This window comes from Eucyclogobius newberryi, unplaced genomic scaffold (assembly GCF_026437365.1).
Source record: "Eucyclogobius newberryi isolate DKJ021-1_F unplaced genomic scaffold, fEucNew1.0.hap1 SCAF_10, whole genome shotgun sequence".
Taxonomy (NCBI): Eukaryota; Metazoa; Chordata; class Actinopteri; order Gobiiformes; family Gobiidae; genus Eucyclogobius; species Eucyclogobius newberryi.
Window position 1 is genome coordinate 36631150 of NW_027315724.1, and position 10083 is coordinate 36641232.

Here is a 10083-nt window from a genome sequence, read left to right on the forward strand (position 1 = left end):
GCACACTCAGGAGTCCAACAAAGCACTACTTCTGTTTCGTGTCTAACTTGTTGCTAACCCGGGCAGCCGTTAGCTCTCGTTAGCCCGTTAGCACTTGGAGCAGTGACAGATGACTCTCCTCCGCCGCCATGTTTCTGTTGTGATGTTATCGCCGCGGTAAAACATGGAGGACGGAAACGACTCCTCCGCGAGCCGAGGCCGCGGACGCCAATTCAAACAGCGCACAGCTGCAGGACCACCCGAGAAAAGGGGGTGATTTATGTACGAAGCCGCGCAAACGAGCCGCTTCGATTTACGCTAATGGACGTAATTACGCCGGTTTAGCCTCCGCTCGCTGCAGAGGTGTCCACAGTGAGTCCTCTGCTCCGGCTCCAACAAACATGCCACTGACAGAGACAAAAAGTGACCAAAAAGTGACCAAAAGTGACCAAACAGTGATCAAGAGTGTCCAAAAAGTGACAGTGACCAAAAAGTGACCAAAGTGACCAGTAGTGACCAAAAGTGACCAGTAGTGACCAAAAGTGACCAAAGTGGCCAAAAATGACCAAAAAGTTACAAATAATGACCAAAAGTGACCAAACCGTAACCAAAAAGTGACTAAAAGTGTCCAAAAAGTGACAGTGACCAAAAAGTGACCAAAAAGTAACCAAAAGTGACCAAAAAGTGTCCAAAAGTGACAAACAAATCTGAACAGAAATGTGACTAAAAGACAAATAATCACTTCATCTTCATCACTTCAAACTCTGACTCGATCTCGTGCTAAAGCGCTGTGTTTCCACTGATGCTAACGACTATGTCAAGCCTTAGCAACACAAAGCTAGCAAAGCGCGTTAGCAACAGCCGTTTCCTGTTTATGGCCGCACGGCACTCGTTTTGTCAAGAGCCACAATCTGATATTTCCAGGTCATTTGCGTCTGACATTAGCATTAGCATTGCATTAGCGTGACATAAAGAGGTTCAAAGGCGGCGTGGAGGCTTTGAGAGAAGTCAAAGAAATGAGGCAAAACTGTTCCTGTGCACGCTAGCTTTAGCCACGCCCCTCACATGCACTAGCTTTAGCCACGCCCCTCACACACACTAGCTTTAGCCATGCCCCTCACACACACTAGCTTTAGCCACGCCCCTCACACACACTAGCTTTAGCCACGCCCCTCACACACACTAGCTTTAGCCAAGCCCCTCACACACACTAGCTTTAGCCATGCCCCTCACACACACTAGCTTTAGCCACGCCCCTCACACACACTAGCTTTAGCCACGCCCCTCACACACACTAGCTTTAGCCACGCCCCTCACACACACTAGCTTTAGCCACGCCCCTCACACAAACTAGCTTTAACAACGCCCCTCACACACACTAGCTTTAGCCACACCCCTCACACACACTAGCTTTAGCCACGCCCCTCACACACACTAGCTTTAGCCAAGCCCCTCACACACACTAGCTTTAGCCATGCCCCTCACACACACTAGCTTTAGCCACGCCCCTCACACACACTAGCTTTAGCCACGCCCCTCACACACACTAGCTTTAGCCACGCCCCTCACACACACTAGCTTTAGCCACGCCCCTCACACAAACTAGCTTTAACAACGCCCCTCACACACACTAGCTTTAGCCACACCCCTCACACACACTAGCTTTAGCCACGCCCCTCACACACACTAGCTTTAGCCACACCCCTCACACACACTAGCTTTAGCCACACCCCTCACACACACTAGCTTTAGCCACGCCCCTCACACACACTAGCTTTAGCCACGCCCCTCACACACACTAGCTTTAGCCACACCCCTCACACACACTAGCTTTAGCCACGCCCCTCACACACACTAGCTTTAGCCACACCCCTCACACACACACACTGGAATTACTAAACGTGTTTTTAAGATAAGATAAGATAAGATAAGATATTCCTTTATTGTCCCACATGGGGAAATTTCATTGGTGCAATGCAGGTAGATACAGAGGTAGATCCAGAAGCACAGATCACTTATAGGAAGTCTGAAAAACACTTTCAGTAGAAGATCTCCTATAAATAAATAAAAACTCCCATAGACAAATAAATACATAAATACCATTGCATGTGATCCCGACAGTAATTGCACATGAATATGTGTCACGACAGCACATAGATTGCACATGAATTCCAACAGTAATTGCACATATGACGGAATTGCACATGGTTAGGTCAGTATTGCGAGTGTTCAGGACTAACAGTGTTTGTTATAAAGTTTGACAGCAGCAGAAGGAAAGACCTGTGAAACGTCTCCTTCACACAGCGAGGGTGGATCAGTCTCTCACTGAAGCTGCTCTCCAGAGCGGACAGAGTGTCCTGCAGGGGACAGAGTGTCCTGCAGGGGGCGACACTCATGGTCCAGCATAGATGTGAATCTAGCCAGGATCCTTCTGTCCCCCAGGATCGAGCTCATGGTTAAAAAGTGTCATTCAGATAGATTTGATTTAATATGAAAACATGACCGTATTTTCCGGAGTATAAGTCGCATCAGCCAAAAAATGCATAATAGAGAAGAAAAAAATATATATTAGTCGCACTGGAGTATATAAGTATAAGTTTAGTCGCACCCCGGCCAAAACTATGAAAAAAGGTGCGACTTATAGTCCAGAAAATACGGTAGTTTGACTGGGTTTGGGACCTGAGCGTGGATCAGGAGTTTCAGGAGGAGAACCTTTCGTAATAAAACACCTGAACAAACGTTAAATCTTATGGTGATACTTCTGTTTCTGGAGCGATAATCGCAGCGTTGAATCCGCGATGGTTTTGACCGATAACGTTTTTCTAAGAGTCGTTTCAGCTCGAGATGTAAAGCAAACACGGAGAAAATGAGTGTTTTCACATCATCAGTCACTCTGCGGTTCTCAGGAGCTCAGGAGGCCTTCAGCAGGAGGAGACGCTTCAACGGAGAGGAGACGCACCAAAAGGGTCCTGCTCCTCAGGTTCTGCTCCTGATGTTCTGCTCCTGATGTTCTGCTCCTGATGTTCTGCTCCTCAGGTTCTCCTCCTCATGTTTTCCTCCTCGGGTTCTCCTCCTCGGGTATTCCTCCACAGGTTCTGCTCCTCAGGTTCTCCTCCTCAGGATCTGCTCCTCAGGTTCTCTTCCTCAGGTTCTCCTCCTCATCTTCTCCTCCTCAGGTTCTGCTCCTCAGGTTCTCCTCCATATCTTCTCCTCCTCAGGTTCTGCTCCTCAGGTTCTCCTCCTCAGGATCTGCTCCTCAGGTTCTCTTCCTCAGGTTCTCCTCCTCATCTTCTCCTCCTCAGGTTCTGCTCCTCAGGTTCTCCTCCTCATCTTCTCCTCCTCTGCTTCTCCTCCTCAGCTTCTCCTCCTCAGGTTCTCCTCCTCAGCTTCTGCTCCTGAGGTTCTGCTCCTCAGGTTCTCCTCCTCAGGATCTGCTCCTCAGGTTCTGCTCCTCAGGTTCTCCTCCTCAGGATCTGCTCCTAAGGTTCTCTTCCTCAGGTTCTCCTCCTCAGCTTCTCCTCCTCAGGTTCTCCTCCTCAGCTTCTCCTCCTCAGCTTCTCCTCCTCAGGTTCTCCTCCTCAGCTTCTCCTCCTCAGCTTCTCCTCCTCAGGTTCTCCTCCTCAGCTTCTCCTCCTCAGGTTCTCCTCCTCAGCTTCTGCTCCTGAGGTTCTGCTCCTCAGGTTCTCCTCCTCAGGATCTGCTCCTAAGGTTCTCCTCCTCAGCTTCTCCTCCTCAGCTTCTCCTCCTCAGGTTCTCCTCCTCAGCTTCTCCTCCTCAGCTTCTCCTCCTCAGGTTCTCCTCCTCAGCTTCTCCTCCTCAGCTTCTCCTCCTCAGGTTCTCCTCCTCAGCTTCTCCTCCTCAGCTTCTCCTCCTCAGGTTCTCCTCCTCAGCTTCTCCTCCTCAGGTTCTCCTCCTCTGGTTCTCCTCCTCAGGTTCTCCTCCTCTGCTTCTCCTCCTCAGCTTCTCCTCCTCAGCTTCTCCTCCTCAGGTTCTCCTCCTCAGGATCTGCTCCTCAGGTTCTCTTCCTCAGGTTCTCCTCCTCAGCTTCTCCTCCTCAGCTTCCCCTCCTCAGCTTCTCCTCCTCAGGTTCTCCTCCTCAGCTTCTCCTCCTCAGGTTCTCCTCCTCAGCTTCTCCTCCTCAGGTTCTCCTCCTCAGCTTCTCCTCCTCAGGTTCTCCTCCTCAGGTTCTCCTCCTCTGGTTCTCCTCCTCAGGTCGTGAACATGTCGTGTAGATAAACAGAAGTGGTTGACACAAACACAGAGTAGAATAACTTGTGGTGGAGGATTTGTTCGTTCAGAAAACACGGCGAGGGAAACGGCGAGGGGAAACGTGCAGATCCTTCACTAAATATTTGTGTTAAGTTGAGCGTTGAGTGAAGTTGCAGTTTTCTCGCGTCGTCTCCTTCCTCCGTTGGAGTTGCGGGTTTCGTCTTTGCGCTGGAGTGCGATAAACATGTGCCCGGGTGGTCTCACCTTGGCGCTGCAGCTGAAGCGCGCTCGCTAAGTCTCTGAAATGCAAACTGCGGCGGAGACGAGTGGATATTTACTCTGGACTTGTTGACGGCGACGACGTGACGACGTGTTTGAGGTGATGAACCCGCTGTGTTCCCGCCGCGTTAGCAACGGCGCTACGAGCTACGCGCTAACGTTTATTTATGCAGCGTGATTCATAAGCAAAGTCATTCAACGAGTTTCACCAGACAAAGAATGCATTGAAACCAGCACCAGCAGGAGGCCGGTCCATGTTTAGTCCTGACTCTGGCACCAACAGGAGGCCGGTCCATGTTTAGTCCTGACTCTGGCACCAGCAGGAGGCCGGTCCATGTTTAGTCCTGACTCTGGCACCAGCAGGAGGCCGGTCCATGTTTAGTCCTGACTCTGGCACCAGCAGGAGGCCGGTCCATGTTTAGTCCTGACTCTGGCACCAGCAGGAGGCCGGTCCATGTTTAGTCCTGACTCTGGCACCAGCAGGAGGCCGGTCCATGTTTAGTCCTGACTCTGGCACCAGCAGGAGGCCGGTCCATGTTTAGTCCTGACTCTGGCACCAGCAGGAGGCCGGTCCATGTTTAGTCCTGACTCTGGCACCAGCAGGAGGCCGGTCCATGTTTAGTCCTGACTCTGGCACCAGCAGGAGGCCGGTCCATGTTTAGTCCTGACTCTGGCACCAGCAGGAGGCCGGTCCATGTTTAGTCCTGACTCTGGCACCAGCAGGAGGCCGGTCCATGTTTAGTCCTGACTCTGGCAACAGCAGGAGGCCGGTCCATGTTTAGTCCTGACTCTGGCACCAACAGGAGGCCGGTCCATGTTTAGTCCTGACTCTGGCACCAGCAGGAGGCCGGTCCATGTTTAGTCCTGACTCTGGCACCAGCAGGAGGCCGGTCCATGTTTAGTCCTGACTCTGGCACCAGCAGGAGGCCGGTCCATGTTTAGTCCTGACTCTGGCACCAGCAGGAGGCCGGTCCATGTTTAGTCCTGACTCTGGCACCAGCAGGAGGCCGGTCCATGTTTAGTCCTGACTCTGGCACCAGCAGGAGGCCGGTCCATGTTTAGTCCTGACTCTGGCACCAGCAGGAGGCCGGTCCATGTTTAGTCCTGACTCTGGCACCAGCAGGAGGCCGGTCCATGTTTAGTCCTGACTCTGGCACCAGCAGGAGGCCGGTCCATGTTTAGTCCTGACTCTGGCACCAGCAGGAGGCCGGTCCATGTTTAGTCCTGACTCTGGCACCAACAGGAGGCCGGTCCATGTTTAGTCCTGACTCTGGCACCAGCAGGAGGCCGGTCCATGTTTAGTCCTGACTCTGGCACCAGCAGGAGGCCGGTCCATGTTTAGTCCTGACTCTGGCACCAGCAGGAGGCCGGTCCATGTTTAGTCCTGACTCTGGCACCAGCAGGAGGCCGGTCCATGTTTAGTCCTGACTCTGGCACCAGCAGGAGGCCGGTCCATGTTTAGTCCTGACTCTGGCACCAGCAGGAGGCCGGTCCATGTTTAGTCCTGACTCTGGCACCAGCAGGAGGCCGGTCCATGTTTAGTCCTGACTCTGGCACCAGCAGGAGGCCGGTCCATGTTTAGTCCTGACTCTGGCACCAACAGGAGGCCGGTCCATGTTTAGTCCTGACTCTGGCACCAGCAGGAGGCCGGTCCATGTTTAGTCCTGACTCTGGCACCAGCAGGAGGCCGGTCCATGTTTAGTCCTGACTCTGGCACCAGCACGAGGCCGGTCCATGTTTAGTCCTGACTCTGGCACCAGCAGGAGGCCGGTCCATGTTTAGTCCTGACTCTGGCACCAGCAGGAGGCCGGTCCATGTTTAGTCCTGACTCTGGCACCAGCAGGAGGCCGGTCCATGTTTAGTCCTGACTCTGGCACCAGCAGGAGGCCGGTCCATGTTTAGTCCTGACTCTGGCACCAGCAGGAGGCCGGTCCATGTTTAGTCCTGACTCTGGCACCAGCAGGAGGCCGGTCCATGTTTAGTCCTGACTCTGGCACCAGCAGGAGGCCGGTCCATGTTTAGTCCTGACTCTGGCACCAGCAGGAGGCCGGTCCATGTTTAGTCCTGACTCTGGCACCAGCAGGAGGCCGGTCCATGTTTAGTCCTGACTCTGGCACCAGCAGGAGGCCGGTCCATGTTTAGTCCTGACTCTGGCACCAGCAGGAGGCCGGTCCATGTTTAGTCCTGACTCTGGCACCAGCAGGAGGCCGGTCCATGTTTAGTCCTGACTCTGGCACCAACAGGAGGCCGGTCCATGTTTAGTCCTGACTCTGGCACCAGCAGGAGGTCAGTCCATGTTTAGTCCTGACTCTGGCACTAGCAGGAGGACGGTCCATGTTTAGTCCTGACTCTGGCACCAGCAGGAGGCCGTGGCAGAGTGGTTATCTTCTTCTCCATCACAGCTCTGGTCTCGCGGGGGCGGAGCAAAGCGTTAGCGTTAGCGGTGACGCGAGGCTCCAGGACGTCTGGCTCCCATTGACTCCAGGGCCGTTCCAAATCAAAAAGTCAATAACGCGTTTTTGCATTTCTCCCTCGTTTCCTTGTGTTGGTCAATAACGGTGAAGAGGACGAGAAACTGGAGAGACTGGACGAGCGACTGGACGAGCGACTGGACGAGTGACTGGACGAGCGACTGGACGAGCGACTGGACGAGCGACTGGACGAGCGACTGGACGAGCAAATGGACGAGCGACTGGACGAGCGACTGGACGAGCGACTGGACGAGCGACTGGACGAGCGACTGGACGAGCGCATGAGACACTGTCACCGTGGAGATGACATAACAGTTTCATCATAATGTTTTCATATAAAAAAATTGTAAGTTTAAACGTCGCTGGATTTTGTGACATTTTCAATTCTAAAAATTTACAGAGAGATTTTGCATATTTTATTCAGTTTTTGAGTAAACATTTTCATTTATATTTATTTATTTCACTCTAAACTTTGGAGTTAAAACTTAAATAAATCAGGCTTAAGATTCCAACAAATCCATGGGAAAAGGCACGGCTAACGCTAACGCTACAGCTAACGCTACAGCTAACGCTGCAGCTAACGCTACCACACAGTTAATGCTAAAGCTAATGCTACCGCACAGCTAATGCTGCGTAATGCTGAAAACAAGCCTGAAACAGAACAAACGATCGCAACAAGGATGAATTAAAAGGCTCTTGTCATTTCTAAATACGTCTTTATCAGAACCGCCATTTCAGAAATAAAGTAGTAAGTAAATAAATCATACATTTCGAGCCTTAAAACCCTAGAGGAGCGTAAACAGATCTGTGCCGTTTGCAGTGGCTCTGGTCTCGTGTTGACATCGGCCGTACAGTAAAACAAAATGATTTCAACCCACTTCTCTCTCCCTTTTGTCCCAAACTTTAACCCGTTTAGGAAGCACTTTCCCCCTCCTCCCCCGCCCCGCCTCCCCCACCCACGCCCGCCCTCCCCTGCCCCGCCCGCCGCCGCGCTCCGTAAGTGAACAAGAGCGTCTTTGATTTAAACATGTCTGCAGAGGAGGGCCGCCGCTGCAATGGGGTCAGTGGAAGCCCCTAATGGCCTTAGCATCGACTCTCCCCCGAGCCGTCGTCCGGTTAGCTCCTGCGCGCTAACTTCATTTGGACGCCGCTCTTTAACCCCTCCTCTTTGCTCTCCCCTCATTAGATTAGGCCGTGTAGACTCCCGGACGTTGGCGTGCTCGATTCGACCCCCCCGCCGCCCGCTTTTAATGCAACGCAAAATTCGTTACTGATCACATTACGTCAGGAGAGAGCCGCGCGCAAGAGGGTCCGTCTGCCGCGGGGTGGGGGTGGGGGTGGGGGTGGGGGGGTGGGGGGGGGGGGCGAGGCGGTGCGCTTTCGGGGAGGCTAAAGCTAATTGAATCCTACGGCACTTCGGCCCTCGGCTCGTGTCCAGCGGCCGGAGCGAGGACGAGGCCCGGGGGGCATGAGGAGCCCGGGGGGGACGAGCACGGGGGGGACGAGCACGGGGGGGACGAGGAGCCCTGGGGGGACGAGCCCGGGGGGGACGCCGTGCGACAAGTGTCTGAGTGTCGTCGTGCGGGAAGTATTCAGACGAGAAAGAGCGATGATGTCGTGTAGTTTCTCTCTCTCTTAAAGGCCTGTTTGTTTGTTTGTTTGTTTGTTTGTTTGTTTGTTAGCGAGACGGTACACTAGATTTTAAAGTACAAATACAGCTGTCAAAAAACTGTAAGATATTCTCGTGATCAATACAATGTGGTATTATCTCTGTTGTTTTGATGGTTTATAACATTATCTCTGATCCAAAACACATCTGTAGTTTAATTAAAAGTCTTTAGCTTCATTAGCACAAGCTGTTAACGAGCTCCTCTTCTCTGCTGTGTCTTTGAGCCTCATAAAAAAACACTAAACCCGTTTCACATTTCTCAGATGTCTGACTCCAAACTCAGATCTCCCGAGCTGAGTTTGAGTCCAAACATCGTCCCCGGATTCGTCCTGAGTAACCGTGTGTTTACTTCAGCGTGTCGGGGGAAGCTAGGTTGAGTGAGTTCCCTCTGCTGCCAGCAGGTGGAGCGATAACATCAAATCTTGACGTGGAGCGACACGAGACGACGAAGTGAACGTTCAAGAGCAACGAAACACATAACGCAGAATGTGTCTTTTATACGATGAATATTTGTAGTTTATTCATTTGCACCTCCTCCTGCTTGTGTTTGCATGTCCCGTGTCCCTGTGTCCCGTGTTCCCGTGTCCCTTGTTCCTCTGTCCCCGTGTCCCAGTCATGCTTGTGTCCCCATGTTCCTGTGTCCCCGTGTTCTAGTGTCCCCATGTCCCGTGTTCCCATGTCCCGTGTCCCTGTGTCCCAGTGTTCCCTTGTCTCGTGTCCCCGTGTTCCTCTGACCTGTGGCAGAGCCGGTGATGTCCCGTGACGGCGACTCGGACATGGCGTCGGCGAGCCGCTCCCTCAGACCCTCGTCGGTGGCGTCGGCTGAGCCCAGATTGTGTCGTGGAACGCCGAAGCTCTCGGGCCAACTGCCGCACACCTCCAGGAGCGTCACGCCGCGGCCCTCGTAAGCACCTACGGATCAAACGCAGGCACGGGTCAAGTGTGAGGTTAGAGGGTCAAGTGCGGGGTCAGAGGGTCAAGAGTGAGGTCAGAGGTGAGGTCAAGATGAATTTTTGGAACTTGATCTGTGGTTAGCCCTGGTTTAGACCTGGTTTAGTCCTGGTTTAGTCCTGGTTTACTCCTGGTTTAGTCCTGGTTTAGTCCTGGTTTAGTCCTGGTTTACTCCTGGTTTAGTCCTGGTTTACTCCTGGTTTAGTCCTGGTTTAGTCCTGGTTTAGCCCTGGTTTAGTCCTGGTTTAGTCCTGGTTTAGTCCTGGTTTAGTCCTGGTTTAGCCTTGGTTTAGTCCTGGTTTAGCCCTGGTTTAGTCCTGGTTTAGTCCTGGTTTAGACCTGGTTTAGTCCTGGTTTAGTCCTGGTTTACTCCTGGTTTAGTCCTGGTTTAGTCCTGGTTTACTCCTGGTTTAGTCCTGGTTTAGTCCTGGTTTAGCACTGGTCTAGTCCTGGTTTAGTCCTGGTTTAGCCCTGGTTTAGTCCTGGTTTAGTCCTGGTTTAGTCCTGGTCTAGACCTGGTTTAGT

At 52.6% G+C, this 10083-nt stretch overlaps 1 long non-coding RNA gene across 3 annotated transcripts in view; it reads right to left on the reverse strand.

Annotated features, from left to right (window-relative positions):
• The window catches only part of LOC140368996 (uncharacterized), a 30000-nt gene extending 20469 nt beyond the window's left edge, over positions 1–9531 (reverse strand). For all 3 annotated transcript variants that reach the window (XR_011928214.1, XR_011928213.1, XR_011928212.1), the window contains exon 1: positions 9343–9531. This is a non-coding gene — a long non-coding RNA (uncharacterized lncRNA). The remainder of the gene's footprint in view (positions 1–9342) is intronic.
• Positions 9532–10083: the final 552 nt, after the last annotated feature.